A 14,390-nucleotide genomic window follows, 5' to 3' on the forward strand; every position below is an offset into this window, starting at 1 on the left:
CAGATGCTGGAATCCAAAGTCGACTGGCAGGCCAGGCAGGTGGTGGAGAAGTCAACCTTTCGGGTGTGATCCTCCTTCAACCCTTCTCCACCTCCTGATGCTGCCTGGCTTGCTGTGTTCTTCCAGCCTCCTGTTTGTCTACTTTCCACAAGCAAAGGCTCACTTTAGTGAGAGGTGATGACATTTCAGGACGAGATCAATATTTGTTTACCAGCAACTTTAATATTACAGCTCATACGCAATGATGGTGCAACATAATCTAATCAGACAGCAATTAATTCTTATTGTGCGGTGAGGTTAGTGAGGGAAGCTGGTGAAGCAGGCCATTTCCAAACTCTCTCTTGCTAATTTCTCTCACATTTAATTTTCCTTAGCTATTATCCCTGTGGCTTTCAGTTAACATCGTAATTTGTATTAATTATGCTCATTTATGTCATCAATTATGTTCATTGCAAACAGGACCCATTGTTTCAAGGAAATAAGAGGAAGAAGTACCTTTTCTTTTCCCTGAATTAGAGGATGCAACAGCAGTTCTAAAGAAAGAGACATGGGCAAAATATGCAAATTAGTTCCAATTTGCATCTAGGCACCAAAGGAGCAGGAGAATCGACGTTTCAGGCATAAGCCCTTCTTCTGGAATGAGGAAGGTGTGCCTTGGCACACCCTCCTCATTCCAGAAGAAGGGCTTATGCCTGAAACGTCGATTCTCCTGCTCCTTCGATGGTGCCTGACCTGCTGCGCTTTTCCAGCAACACATTTTTAAGTTCTGATCTCCAGCCCTCACTTTCTCCCAATCTGCATCCATACAAGTACCAAACAGATGGAGTCACAGGAGGTAAATAAGTGGCCTGTAGGATATTTGTGTTGGTGACATTAGTTTGGAACCCAATTCTGTGTGTGGGGATTATAGAATCACAGAATACTCACAGCTCTGATGGAGGCCATTCAGCCCATGTGTACTTGGGCATACACTTCCCATCCTTCACCTTTTCCCTGTGGGCCAGCAATTTTCACTTGTTTTTTTTCCCGCCCCTCAGGTAATTATCAGATTGTGTTTTGAAAACGACAATTGATTCTGCCTGTACCACACAGTCCATTCCAGATCCTAGGCATGAACGATGCAAGAAAGATTTTCTGCATGTCGTCATTGCCTCTTTTGTCAATCACTTAAATGGATGTTCTCTTCACTGTTCCAGCAACGGAAACAGTCTCTCCATATTCTCTGGCCATACTCACGATTACAGGTACTACTTTTGAGAATGGCTTCCCAAACTTAAGTAGAATAGCTGAACCCTTTCCAAAACATCACATAACAGAGCTTCCTCATTCTTGGAACCACATTCGTAAATCTTATCTGTATCCTTTCTTAATGTCTTCACATTTTCTGAAATGTGCTGCTCAGAACTGGGCATAAATATTCCAGAAGAGGCCTAACCAGTGTTTTATATAAAAAGGTTCAACAAAACTTCCTTGATTTTGTACTAGCATTTATTACACAGTTAAGCAGCATCTATCTTTTAATATCACCCTTGTTTTCAAAACCCTCCATAATCTTCATTCCTCCCAATCTCTGAAATTGTTTCTAGCAACAGAAGCCTCCGATATTCTCACTTCTCCAACACTTTTTTTTCTGTGCTGATTTGATTTCAGTTGTTCCCCCATTGGTGGTACTTCCTTTCTCTGGCTAGACCCTTAACTGTAGAATTCCACCCCTAAACACCTCCATGTTCCACGACTCCTTACTCCTTTAAAATATCCTAGAAATTCCACTTCTTTGACCAAGCTGTTTGTCATCTGCCCCAATCTCTCACGTGGCCCGGTTTCATACTTGGCCTGATAATTCTCTGAACTGCCGCGGGTTGTTTTGCTCCACTAAAGAGGTTATAAAATACGCAAATTGTCATTGCATCAATTGTACTGAACAAAGGGCATGATTTATCTCTGGGTGTCAGGGAAAATCGTACAGCACAGAAAGTAGCTATTCAGCATACTGTGCCTTTTTAAAATATTTTATTGATGGGATGTGGGCACTGTGGGCTAAACCAGCATTTATTTCCCAGAGAACAGATCAGAGTTAACCAGATAGCTTTGGGGTGGAGTGTGGGGGAGGGTCTAAAGTCACATGCAAGAATGATTTTCTTTCCTGAAGGACATTAGTTTTTTTAAAAAAAGTGGATTTTTATGACAATCAACAACTACTGCATGGTCACCTCTAGCTTTATATTCCAGATTTGTATTGTATTCAAATTTCACCATCTGTTACAGCATGATTCAAACCCATGTCCCCAGAACACTAACCTGGGATGCTGGATTTTTGTCCAGTGAATTTACCAGTATCCCACTGACTCTCCCTCCTTGAATGAGCTTTCCAATTAACTCCACTACCTTGCTTTTTCCATACAGCCCTGAAAACTGCTCTTTTTGAAGTGTGCATCAATTTATCATTTGAAAGTTATTACTAAATCTGCTTAACACCCTTTCTGACAGCGCATTCCAGATGATAACAACTCACTCCATTAAAAACATTTCACGTCTTGGCTGGCATTTTTCTCAATTATCTTAAACCCAGCTCTTCTGGTGACCAAATCCCTGCCCCCACTCCTGTTGTTGAAAGTTGGTTCTTCATTTTTAAAAAAGACTAACTAACTTTTTTAAAAAAATTAAATCGACTTGTTGAGAGGGGTTATTACACACCCCTGGAGAAGGTGGGGCTTGAACCTGAGCTTCCTGGTCCAGGGGTTGGATCACTGTCACAGCACCATATCAAAGCCCCTTCATTATTCCAAATAACTGAAGGATTCGCAAAAACCAAAAATCACTTCCTTCCTGTCAAACTGTAAAACAAAAGTCGAATAAGACTTTATTTTGTGCAAAATTACATGTACAAAAGAGATTAATTACTATAGATATTTCCAACCAACTCAATAAAAACAACGTTGCCAGCGTATTATACAACAGCTGAAAAATGTGTATTTATGGTTATCAACTCCAAGTGAATGTAGTCCTGGAGCTTTCATTACCTGTTCTACCATCACAATCCTGCTATTGGGCAAATTGTCCAATTGCACCTTCCCAGAGCCAGGGGCTTTTTGACAGACACTCAAGAAGCATCCATTAATCCACCACACACCCTCTCCAATCCCCTTTTAAAAGGATAAAGGACGAGAAGGGGGTCGAAGAAAATGAAAGAAACATTGTTTTTCACCATCCTATAATATTTTTCATGGTCCCTACTCACGGGAATGAATAGAGATGAATGTTCAAATCGGAGGCACTGCATGGGTCAAACTTACATGCATTAAAATAAGCAGAACTAATCCTCAGTTTGTTTAAAACTCCTCCATCGCGATGTGATATCAAATTTATGTTATAATAGCCACTTACTAAACTGTGTTTTCATCCTAATTAGATGACGATTGCAGTTTCGCATCATAGCCAAGAAAAATTTTTTTTAAAAAACATGACTCTCCATGGAAACTAATACCAGGTTTCCTGGGTAACAGGAAGCTCCCATCTTTCATAAACAAGTCTGTTTAGTTTAATTTTTTTTAAAATGCAAAAAATATTTTTGAAAATTAAACTGCAATCAACATTTTTGAAGCCGTTTAACTAATATCTATTAATGGAGCAGCATTTGATAGCTTTCGCAGAATTTGTAATGTAAATGCTTGGTGCAATTTGATCTACATAAACCTCAATTTCACATTCAGTATTGCTTATCTATTACCACTACCAACATGAATTAATTTCAAACAATGGGCAAAAGAGAGTTTAATGTTGAGTGTGTGTTGCTGGAAAAGCACAGCAGGTCAGGCAGCATCCGAGAAGCAAGAAAATTGACGCTTCGGGCTGGAGCCCTTCATCAGGAATTCATCAAGATTCCTGATGAAGGGCTTCGGCCCGAAACGTCGACTTTTCTGCTCCTCAGATGTTGCCTGACTTGTGCTTTTCCAGCAACACACACTCAACTCTGATCTCCAGCATCTGCAGACCTCACTGTCTCCTAATTTTAAAAAAAAGTTTAGTCCAGCACTATTTCTGCGAAACGAACAGAGGAAGAGAAATACAGATCAACCAAGCACTTGGATTTGATATTGTAATTATAATTATAATATTTTGAAGTTGGATTTTTCTGCACTCCTTGTGGATCTGAGAGACTTGCACTGCGCCAGCGCCTTCAACAAACTATGAAAATACTGCAAAGATTTTCTGCCAGTGAAGTATATGTAGCCACTGTTGTAATGGAGGAAATATAATACCTAACAGCAAGCTCTCACAAATAGCAGTATGATAACGACTAAATGTGGTTGTTTCTGTGATGTTGGTTGAGGGATAAATATCAAGAGTTCCCAAATGTCTTCAGACTAGAGTCAGAGGTCTCTTACATCCACATGAGGAGGTTTATTACATCATGTTAAAAATGGTGATCGGAACAGAAAACTAAAGTTTCCACTACACACCTGACTTGCTAAAATAATGGTCGGGAGAAGGAATAATGACACAAGAAATAGACACCAGCCACTGGAGCATTAGTAAGGCTTTTTGGACTAGTGAACTTTCATTAAAATGTTTGTGCGATGAACAATTATCCCACAGAATTTTTCTTTCTAATTTTTGAAGAACTTACAGCACAGTCAACTTATCTCAGGCACAGGAAAGAAAACAGAAGTAGATACTTCAGCTGAAGAATATGAAAGACTTGCACAGTGGTAAGCATCGCTGCCTCGTAGTGCTAGGGACCTCTGTGTAGGCTTTGCACGTTCTCCCCATGTCAGTATGGGTTTCCGCCAGGTACTCTGGTTTCCTCCCACAGTCCAAAGATGTGCAGGTCAGATGGATTGACTATGCTAAATTATTCCATATTGCCCAGGTACATGTAGGCTAGGTGGCCTAGCAATGGTAAATGTGGTGTTACAGGAATAGGGCGAGGGCAGGTGAGATATTCCTTGGAGGATCAGTTCAGACTCAATGGGCCAAATGGCCTTTCTGCACTATAATATCGTGCTCTGATAATTCTATGATTATGAAAGGGGCAATTACTGGAATTGGAGGGAATTAGAACTGACTAACTTTAAAGAGAAAGAATGTAATCAAAAATTTCCACCTTACAACTAAAGTTGTGTCCCCAATTCTGGACGTTGTATATTAGAAAGGATATGGAGGTTTTAGGGAGACAGCAGAAAAAAGTTACAATAATATAGTTACAGGAATGAGGGAGTTCTGATATGTGGATGGACTGTGAAGCTTGAAAGAAGATTTGATAAAGGTGTCTGAAATTAGTCACATTCTGAACAAAGTATAAAAGAAGAAATTGTTCCCATTTTGCAGAAGGGTTAAGTCACAGAGTCATACTGCATGAAAGCAGACCCTTCAGTCCAACCAGTCCATGCCAAACACAAAGCCAAACTAAACTAGTCCCACTGCCTGCTCCTGGCCCATATCCCTCCAAATCTTTCCTATTCATGTACTTATCCAAAATGTCTTTTAAACATTGCAATTGTGCCCACATGCACCAGTTCCTTAAGTTCATTCCACACATGAACCACCCTCTGAAAAAACTTTTGCCTCTTGTGTCTTTTTTAAGTCTCTCTCTTCTTGGTTTAAGAACTGGGGGATGTCACTTGAAGGTAAAACAACAAACAAATGAATGACGACATGAGGAAAAAACTAATAAACATAGCCAATGGTTCTGGTCTGGAATGCTCTGCCTAATACAAAATAGCAGGGGCTAATTCAATCTTGGCATTCAGAAAGAAACACTTGGAGAAAACGTTTGCATTGTAACTGGAAGGGGAAGGGGAGTGGGACTAGTGAGTTGCTCTTACAGAGAGAAAATGGGTTCAAATGGTGACCTTCAACGTTGGAACCATTCTGTGATTCATTTAATGATTTTACCAAAACATTAGGTTCAGCAGAACAAGGAAAAAACTCAAGAACTCACTCCACGTCTATTAAACCTGGTGAGATTTAAATGACAGATTTGCTATTGCATTTTGAAATGTTGTGAAAACACAACAGCTCACAGTGAAGGGAAAATTATAGCAGTCAGTTGCAAACGAACAAAAATTGAGAAATTGAGAAATAATCCTCACTAAACATAACCCTAAAACAAACCATAAAGGGATGCATTATTTAATGAAAGTTGATTTAACCATTTTCCCCAGCAAAAATAAAGTTCTCCATTTTTTAAAGAAAGTTATTTTTGCCTTATCTAGGGCATGACTGACTTTTCAAGATGGGTAAAATGCACAGTGATGCATATCACAAGACTCTGAGGGTCACCAGAGTCTTACCAGACCATAGGGCTGCTCCCTCATCACAGTGTTGATTAACCAGGCGGCCACCAGACGTGGGGAGAGGTTGAGAAGGACAGTCCTTCATGGTAGCCTCAGCTGGTGTTGGGAATTAAACCCATGCTGTTGGCATCACACAGAGTGTTACAAGGGGACATAAATTTAAGGTGAAGGGTGGAAGGTATAGGGGAGATGTCAGGGGTGGGTTCTTTACCCAGAGAGTGGTGGGGGCATGGAATGCGCTGCCCGTGGGAGTGGTAGAGTCAGATTCATTGGCGACCTTTAAGCGGCATTTGGATAGGTACATGGATGGGTGCTTAATCTAGGATAGAAGTTCGGCACAACATCGTGGGCCGAAGGGCCTGTTCTGTGCTGTATTGTTCTATGTTCTATGTTCGCAAACCAAGTGTCCAGCAAACTGAGCTAAACCAACCGAGTTTGGATGGGCCAGAGACTTGGCTGCCCGTGTGTACAAGCCAAATAGCCACTTGTAACAAGTTTCAATGACAGATGAAAACATTTCGCACAATCTAACTTCCCTCACCACCTGAGCTACTTGAAACAATGCAAATTTTCCTTGTAGTGAAGCCAAGATTCATAAGGTTCAGTGTGTTCAAGTCCCAGAGGAATCTAAGATCAATGTCTGCAGTGAGACAGAGTACTGAAGGAGAGCTGTACTGTCAGAAGTGTTATTTTCTGATGAGAATTAAACCAAAGTTGTCTGGCCTTTTGGAGATTGAAAATCCCGTGGGAAAGGGAATTCTCTCCAGCATCCTGTCCAATATTTATCATTCAAAACAAACTGATTATTACATTGTTTGCGTGAGCTTGCTCTGCACAAGTTAGCAGCCACATTTTCTCCATTTCAATAATGATTATTCTTACAAAAAGCTCCAGTAGCTGTCCAGCAACATAGAATGCCCCAAGGTTATTAAAAAAAAGATTTACATGCAAGTCTTTTCTTCAAGAAATCTCTTTTTTGCCTCCCTTCACAAAATTCTGAAAGCTGTGAACACATCTGTAATTTCTTTTCCTCTCTCTTACCGACCTGCTCAGGAATGTTATTGAGCATTTCAGGAACAGGTGGGATTTCATCCCAGGTCTCCTGATTTAGTGATAGGGATACTATCACTGCAGCACAGAATCCTCTTGCCATTTGCAAACTATACTAGGTTGAAGGAATTTCAGGTGTCTAATTGAAACTAAATGGTATCATGTGACAATATGACAAACAATGCAATTCCCAATTATGACCCTTAAATTATACAGCCAAATAAGCTCTTTTAACATTCAATCCAAAGTACAGTTGGAGGAGGAAGGAGGTTTAATTTTAAGACAGCAACGCTATGTGCTGTACTGTGGAAATACTTGGAAGGGTACATTTGTCTTTCATTATGTCTCATTTCCCTAATTTATCCATGCACAAGAAATGGTTTGGTTCTCAAATTAATTTACGTGCAGAATCAAATTATGTCCTTCTTCGTTGCAGATAAATTGAGCAAATCAAATGCCAATAAAAGGGCGTGCTGCTGTTACGTAAATGGCCACATGCAAACTTCAATATAATTTGAATTTTTGCAAATCACATGAGCAAAGTCTATCTCCATCATTTCAGCTTTTTGTATGGCACATCATCTGTCTGCATGCACCTATGATGTAAGGCTTTTTAAAGTAGCAACTGATACTCTCAACTAGGTATATTCATGTTCTTGGGAAAACTTCATCAATACGAGAATAACTCGTTTTACCACTAACTCGCAAGTAGTTAACAATTTAAATCAAATTTAACAATTTTACAATTCACATAATCTAGATGTTATTTGCTCCAGCAAGTGACAGACTCGGTGGATTCTACCTTACTCAGACACTGGAACTCTACAGTAGAAATGCAACAACCTCGCATATTTAATAACATCCCAATGCATACCATAAGACTGCCATCAAGCACCAGGCAGCATCTCAGTGTTCATGATGCCTCTGAGCACACAAGAGCTTCCTTTCAGAAGAAACGTTAAGCCAAGACCCTCTCAGATTGACATAAAAAGCATGTCATGGCACTAGGGGCTGTTTCCTAGCCAGTATGTAATCCCCATCCAGATTATCTGGTCATTACATAGTTGCTGTACTTGCGAATTTGCAGCACATTCACACTTTTCAACAGAGACAACACTTCAGACTTGGGTGCAAAGTGCTTTGGGACATCCTGAGGTCATGAAATATACTACTGTATAATAATCATGTTCTACATGTCAAATCCGTGTGTTCTGTTTTGGACTTTCAGGCACCATAAGTCATTTTGAATAGTGGTGCCCTTGCTAATGACTTTGCCGTTTATTTCTTGCAGAAAGCAAGAAGATACATACACCTTGCAAGATATCCTGTGCGTTCGGAATCCCACAGTTAACCTGCATGAGGGTGAGGGTCCCCACACTCCTCACCCCAACCGATTAGAGTCAGCTGATATCCCCACTGAGAGTGAAACAAACATTGCACACATACTGTTGCCTGGCAACTTGAGTGTGCTGAGACCCAACACTTCGAATATTCTACAGCAATGGCACAGAATAAAATATACACACTTGGTACTGTACAATACGAAACAAATGGTCAGCTAGAACATTCAGGGTTTCTCCACACCTCGTTCCACTCACCTATTTATCTGAATAAAAGGTCACCAGAGCTTTCATAACCTTAAAAGATGCTATATAAATGCAAACCGTTGTTCTCAAAACCATCACTTACTTTCATGATTAATTTATTTTATTCCTTCTAAAATCCCCTCTTCAGGGGAAACGTGCAAAATCCCACACGCAGAACACACAAATAAATGTTCCTGTGAATTTTTAGCAACTTGATAAACCAATTCCAGAATACCAAAAAAAACAGAATGCAAAACCTCAACAAGAAGTGTACATTAATAATGTTGGTTTATAAAGTAACCTGAAATGTCAGGTGCTGATGATTCCCCATATTAAAGGAAACCTTTGTGCTAGAATGGGGGGAGGCAAGGGGAGAAAACATTAATCTTACTTTTGCTTTCAAGTCATGAAGGACATGATCCAGTCATATTCCACAGAGAGGGTTCTGAAAGGCCAGAGACTTTAATCTGTTTTCATTAGCTGTCAAACAATTTGACGTAAACGGTTGGCCAATATCTTAGTTTTAACTTTCCACTACACTTTCACAGCAGCTAATTCTTTATACTTAGTCCAAGAACTTCCATGGGAGTTAATTTAAGCAACAGGCAACCACTTGTGTTGCTATTAACTCAATTTAAAAGTAATTCAGTATATTAAATTGGAACTCAAGTAAAATATAAATCCAACTATGTTAGCCTTTAATGGCACAACTGGGACTATTAGTTTGCAAGATAGTTTATTCCATGTAGGAGACATAATGCTCATGTGAATGTCATCTAGTAATAAAATTAAAACATGGGAAATGTCAGTTTGAGCAATCCATATATTTCTTCCTAACCATTGATCTGAATCCAGAAGAAAAACAGATACCAGCACAATTTAAAACACAAACCAGGGTGCACATCCAATATAGGCATGAATAAAATGCTAACCTTCAGAAACATTCACAACTGACATCAGAAACTGGACTCCCCCAACCCCCTGCACTTTCCACTGAAGTGTCTCCAGTCTCCACTTCTCAGAAGAATTTAGCTACATCCATGATGTTACAATAATTGCACAGTACTACAAATTTATTTACTTTTAGAACGTAAACCAAATGACAAAAGAGGTTCAAATAATCAAAGTGCAATTCCTCTCCAGCACCGAAGGAGTTAAAAGACCATGTGATTTTCCCTGAACTATTAAAAGTGTTATTTAAATATACAGTCAAATCTGATTATTACATGCACATAACCTTGTGGTTATTTGTTTAAATTTGTTGTTCAGCCGGATCTATGCAGGTATCAGGTATTACATCACCAGATGATGTACATTAGGTTACAGGTTCAGTTGATACACAAATTGTAATAAACAACTTATACTTGAATTGTAAGTATCAATTAGAAATCTGTAAATGATTCAGCTGCTGTACCATATTCAGGGAAAGATGCTTAAACCAATGTAAGCAATTTTACAATTTGCCTATTGGCTACCTCTGACTTCAACTTGCTACAAGTCTACCTCAAGGTGACAGGGTGAGAAGACAATACAACAGGCATAGCACGTGAATATTAACCTATATTTGCCACCAGCCCAAATTATGTACTTTGTTAGATAATATCTATTCCATATCTGTGAAGATGACCTTCAATAACTTCCCTGCCCTCACCATCACCTGCTTGTTTCACAGTACTACTACACAAACTACCTGTTAATGGATCACTTCAGGGCAACATTCTGAAGTTCTGGTTTTGTTTTTCTAATCAATTACCCAGCCAACTGTTATCAAAAATTCACCTCTAACTTGCACTGGCCTATTTTCAAATTTCTCTACCTCCATCTATCCCTATAGGTGCAACCTCTTTCAGCCCTACAAAATATGATATCTCTGCACTCCTCCAATTCTAGCCTCTTGGCCATCCTTGATTTTAAGTCAACCACCATTGCTGTGCTCTCAGTCACCGAGATGACATTCACATGAGCATTATGTATCCTACATGGAATAAACTAACTTGCCTCTTCCATTCTCTATCCCCCTCTATTTCTGCAAAGAGGCTCCTTAAAAATTAGTTATTTGGCTTTTGCCACTTTTCCTAATATTTCATACTGTATCTCAATACTAAATTTTGTCTGATAACGTTTCTGTAAAGCATCATAGGATTTTTAACCATATTAAAATCCAAGTGATTGTTTTGTTGAGGGAGCAATGACGTCGCTACCTTTGGAGAACAGTTCCCTACATTTCACTAACCATCTGATGACTTTTCAAAGGCAAAAAATAGATGAAATTATTATTGTTATGCAATACTTTTTTAAAAATTAATTATGAAACAGAATTTATTAATGTAAACCAAGTTAGCCACAGCGCACAGCTCCTTTTATTGTGGCCAAGTAATTCTGTATGTCAACAGAAGCTGACGACATTCAACTATGTGAGGCTTGAACTTTTAAAAAAAAAGGAGCACTATTGACAGACTTGACTATTTTATAAACAGTTATGGATTTCCACAACCATTCCTGCCTGAAATGCAACAGTGGGACTATCGGTACAATTTGCAAAACAGAAGCTGTCTTGCTGGACAGGAGAGGACGATGATGTATCTTTACTAGCTTGGCAAACTCTGCAAGGAGTAGAAAATGAGAATTTGGAAGTCACCTCCAGGATTGTTTCATAACATTTACACACCTCTATTGATAAGATTAGTATGCCTGCCTTGTCAAAGTACAGAAAAACAAAATTGCTTTAAAAAACACTCAATTATGCAGTAACAATTCATTTTAAAGTGACATTTAAAGGAAAATTAAAAGCTCAATTTTAGATTACACATGCTTCCAAGGATTGCTTTACAAATACATAGTTAAGAACTGTTTAAGTCAAGTCTAACCCCATTGAAGGAAATTGATTAATTGTTGCCTTTAAAGATTGAATCACTTAATCTATTCTTTAACCATAGCTAACACAAAGGCTCCTGTGGTGCACTGGTAGTATCCCTACCTTTGAGACAAGAAGCTAAGGTTCAAATCCCACCTGCTCCAGAGAGGTGTAATAACAACTCTGGCCAGGGTGATTAGAAAGTAGTCATATAGAAAAAAAAAGCTCACTTCACCAGAATAAGGGATGAAATCACCACCCATAAACCTTCTGGCCATTTAGAAAGAACAATGGAAGCTTCAGAAGTTGGAAAGGAGTGTTTTAAAAAAAACTACACCGATACAGATTTTAAAAATTTTTTCCTTGATTAGACATTTATTTTCAGTTACACTTTAATTGCAACAGTTTTGAGCAAAATTGATACAAGTTACACAAACATTTTATCAAAATGTACACATGACCAAAACAAATTCAGACAGGGTCCTTTTCAACCGTGGCCTTAACAGTAAAACTCGACAAGGCAGTTCTATTTTGTAATGAAACAAAGTTTGTAATGCCAGAAAGAAACATTTGGCTAATACTACTGAGAGTTAAAAATAATGCTAGCATTATTTCTCTGCTCTAAAAAGAGGCACATTACTCACTAGCAACATTGGATGGCTAGGTCCCTACCACTCCTTCAACGTTCGTGTAAATCGATTATAAGACTTCCACTAATTAATTCATTCCAAAAACAATTTCACCTTTAAAAACCTGACGCATCTGGCATTGCCTCTTATTCAGATATCAGTATTCACAAGAATCCATGTCCAGCTGTGGTCACAAGAACTGGACCTTTCCTAACATAAGTTTTTAAGCAAAAAAAAGCACATCTTTGCTCAATGCACCTGCCAGAAGAATTCGAACCTTAGCCTCGGACCAACAAGGCATTCAAACAGCATAATACATCTCCACTGACATGACAAAAAAGACAAATACACTCAGCATCTTTCTTCTCCTTTTTACGTACATTTTGTTTCTCGCCTTGTTTCTCTGCTGCTCGCCTGTAGTTCATTGTCCCCTTCCTCTCTCCATTTCCCCCTCCCCTCGCTGCAGTTTATTTACCTGCAGTGCTGCCTCTGTGTTACAGGTGTGAATGTGTTTGGCTTCTCCCAGGGCCCGGGGCTGCTGCAGCAGAAGCAGCTCCACTCCTCTCTCTTTCTCTCTCTCTCTCTCTCTCCCCCGATCTGCCCGTTTGGCGGAACGCGGGGACGCGCCTTGCAGCCTCTGCGCGCCCCCGCTCCCTCCCCCTGCACAAGCTATTGTTTGGTCCAATGTCCCCACGCCGGTGCACAGAAAGAGCCCAGAATTCCCGCAGTGATATAATGCGTGAACAACAACAATAATATGCCTGAGCAAGGTTGTTGCTGTTAGGCATCTTCACCAGGACGGGAGTTGGTTTTGTTTGTTTGTTTATTTATTTTGCAGCTCCTCATTCGGTTCCCCCAGGGAATCTAAGACCATTGAGATGGTAGCGGAGGTTTCTGTCTCTCCCTCGCTCCCTTAAAAGAATTGCAGCAATAGCCCTTCATTACCCGTCAGCATCGTTCCAGTTTCAGCAATGTAATACAATTTACATCTTTCTCACCTCTTCATCCAAGCGATAAATCCTGATTTGTAACAAGTTACATTTCCTGCTTGTATTTAACCAGCAAGATCCACCCCTCCCACAGTCCCTTGTCCAGATGTAGACCCGGGGAGAGAGGATGCCGAGATTTATAATCAGTGAGCACGACACAAATCTTGCAATGCCATTTGAGCTGTACCTATTTATTTTTAAAATACCTTTGCCTTTAAAAATAGGTCACATTTTGAAACCAAGGGGAGTTTCAGCACGCTCCTTGCTGAGAGTCCTGTTTCACAGCTCCAGAATGCTTTCTCCTTTCCAGGTCGAAAACTCACTTTGCAAATGATTCCCCCTCACAACTAAGTTCCCGGTTTTCATTCAGTTGCCACAGAATGCTTAAGGAAGAGAATCCTCGCCACCAACACAGGAGTGAAAAGAACACCCTCTACTGGCTGCTTCCAGAGTGCCAAAGCTCCAGCTGCAGTTCACCTCTGTCGGAGAATCACAAGAACCAAACAGCACTGAAGATTGTCGTTCATTTCCATTCCGCTTTCTCCACAGCACTACAGTTTATTCCTTCTCCAGGATAGTCCTCCACATTACAACCGGGTCTGCACTTCTAAAGGGTCTGGACAAAATACTGGAGATTTGAAAGTAAAAGACAGAAAATGCTGGAAATACTCAGCGGTTTAGCGTTTCAGTTCACCAGAATGGAGTTCTGAGCATTTAAGGCGATTTCTCTCTTTTACTTCGAAACGTACTTTACTGGCTGTATAGACTTTGGGATGCCCTTGAGATTTTGAAAGACACTTTATAAATGTCTGTTTGTCCTTCCTTACATATATGATATTGTTTGGAATCTTCTTCCACTGGCGTTTCAAATCAATACAACTCACTGGGTAAAAATATCACCTTATCCCTGCTTCTGGTTCTTTTGCCAATTATTGTAAATTATGTCCTTTGGTGACTGAACCTCCTGCAACTAGGAAAAATTCCTC

General features: G+C 39.7%; 1 protein-coding gene across 4 annotated transcripts in view; it reads right to left on the bottom strand.

Annotated features, from left to right (window-relative positions):
• The window catches only part of LOC140489230 (phosphatidylinositol 4-phosphate 5-kinase type-1 beta-like), a 160,123-nt gene extending 146,083 nt beyond the window's left edge, over positions 1–14,040 (bottom strand). Inside the window, exon 1 of one of the 4 annotated variants that reach the window (XM_072588565.1) lies at positions 13,611–14,040. The gene's annotated coding sequence lies outside the window, so the exon portion shown is untranslated. Of the gene's footprint in view, positions 1–12,795; positions 13,066–13,413; positions 13,574–13,610 lie in introns of those variants that run through there. The other 3 variants (XM_072588575.1, XM_072588547.1, XM_072588555.1) reach the window with 3 other exon arrangements.
• Positions 14,041–14,390: the final 350 nt, after the last annotated feature.

Source organism: Chiloscyllium punctatum, chromosome 2, assembly GCF_047496795.1.
Source record: "Chiloscyllium punctatum isolate Juve2018m chromosome 2, sChiPun1.3, whole genome shotgun sequence".
In the NCBI taxonomy this organism is placed as follows: domain Eukaryota; kingdom Metazoa; phylum Chordata; class Chondrichthyes; order Orectolobiformes; family Hemiscylliidae; genus Chiloscyllium; species Chiloscyllium punctatum.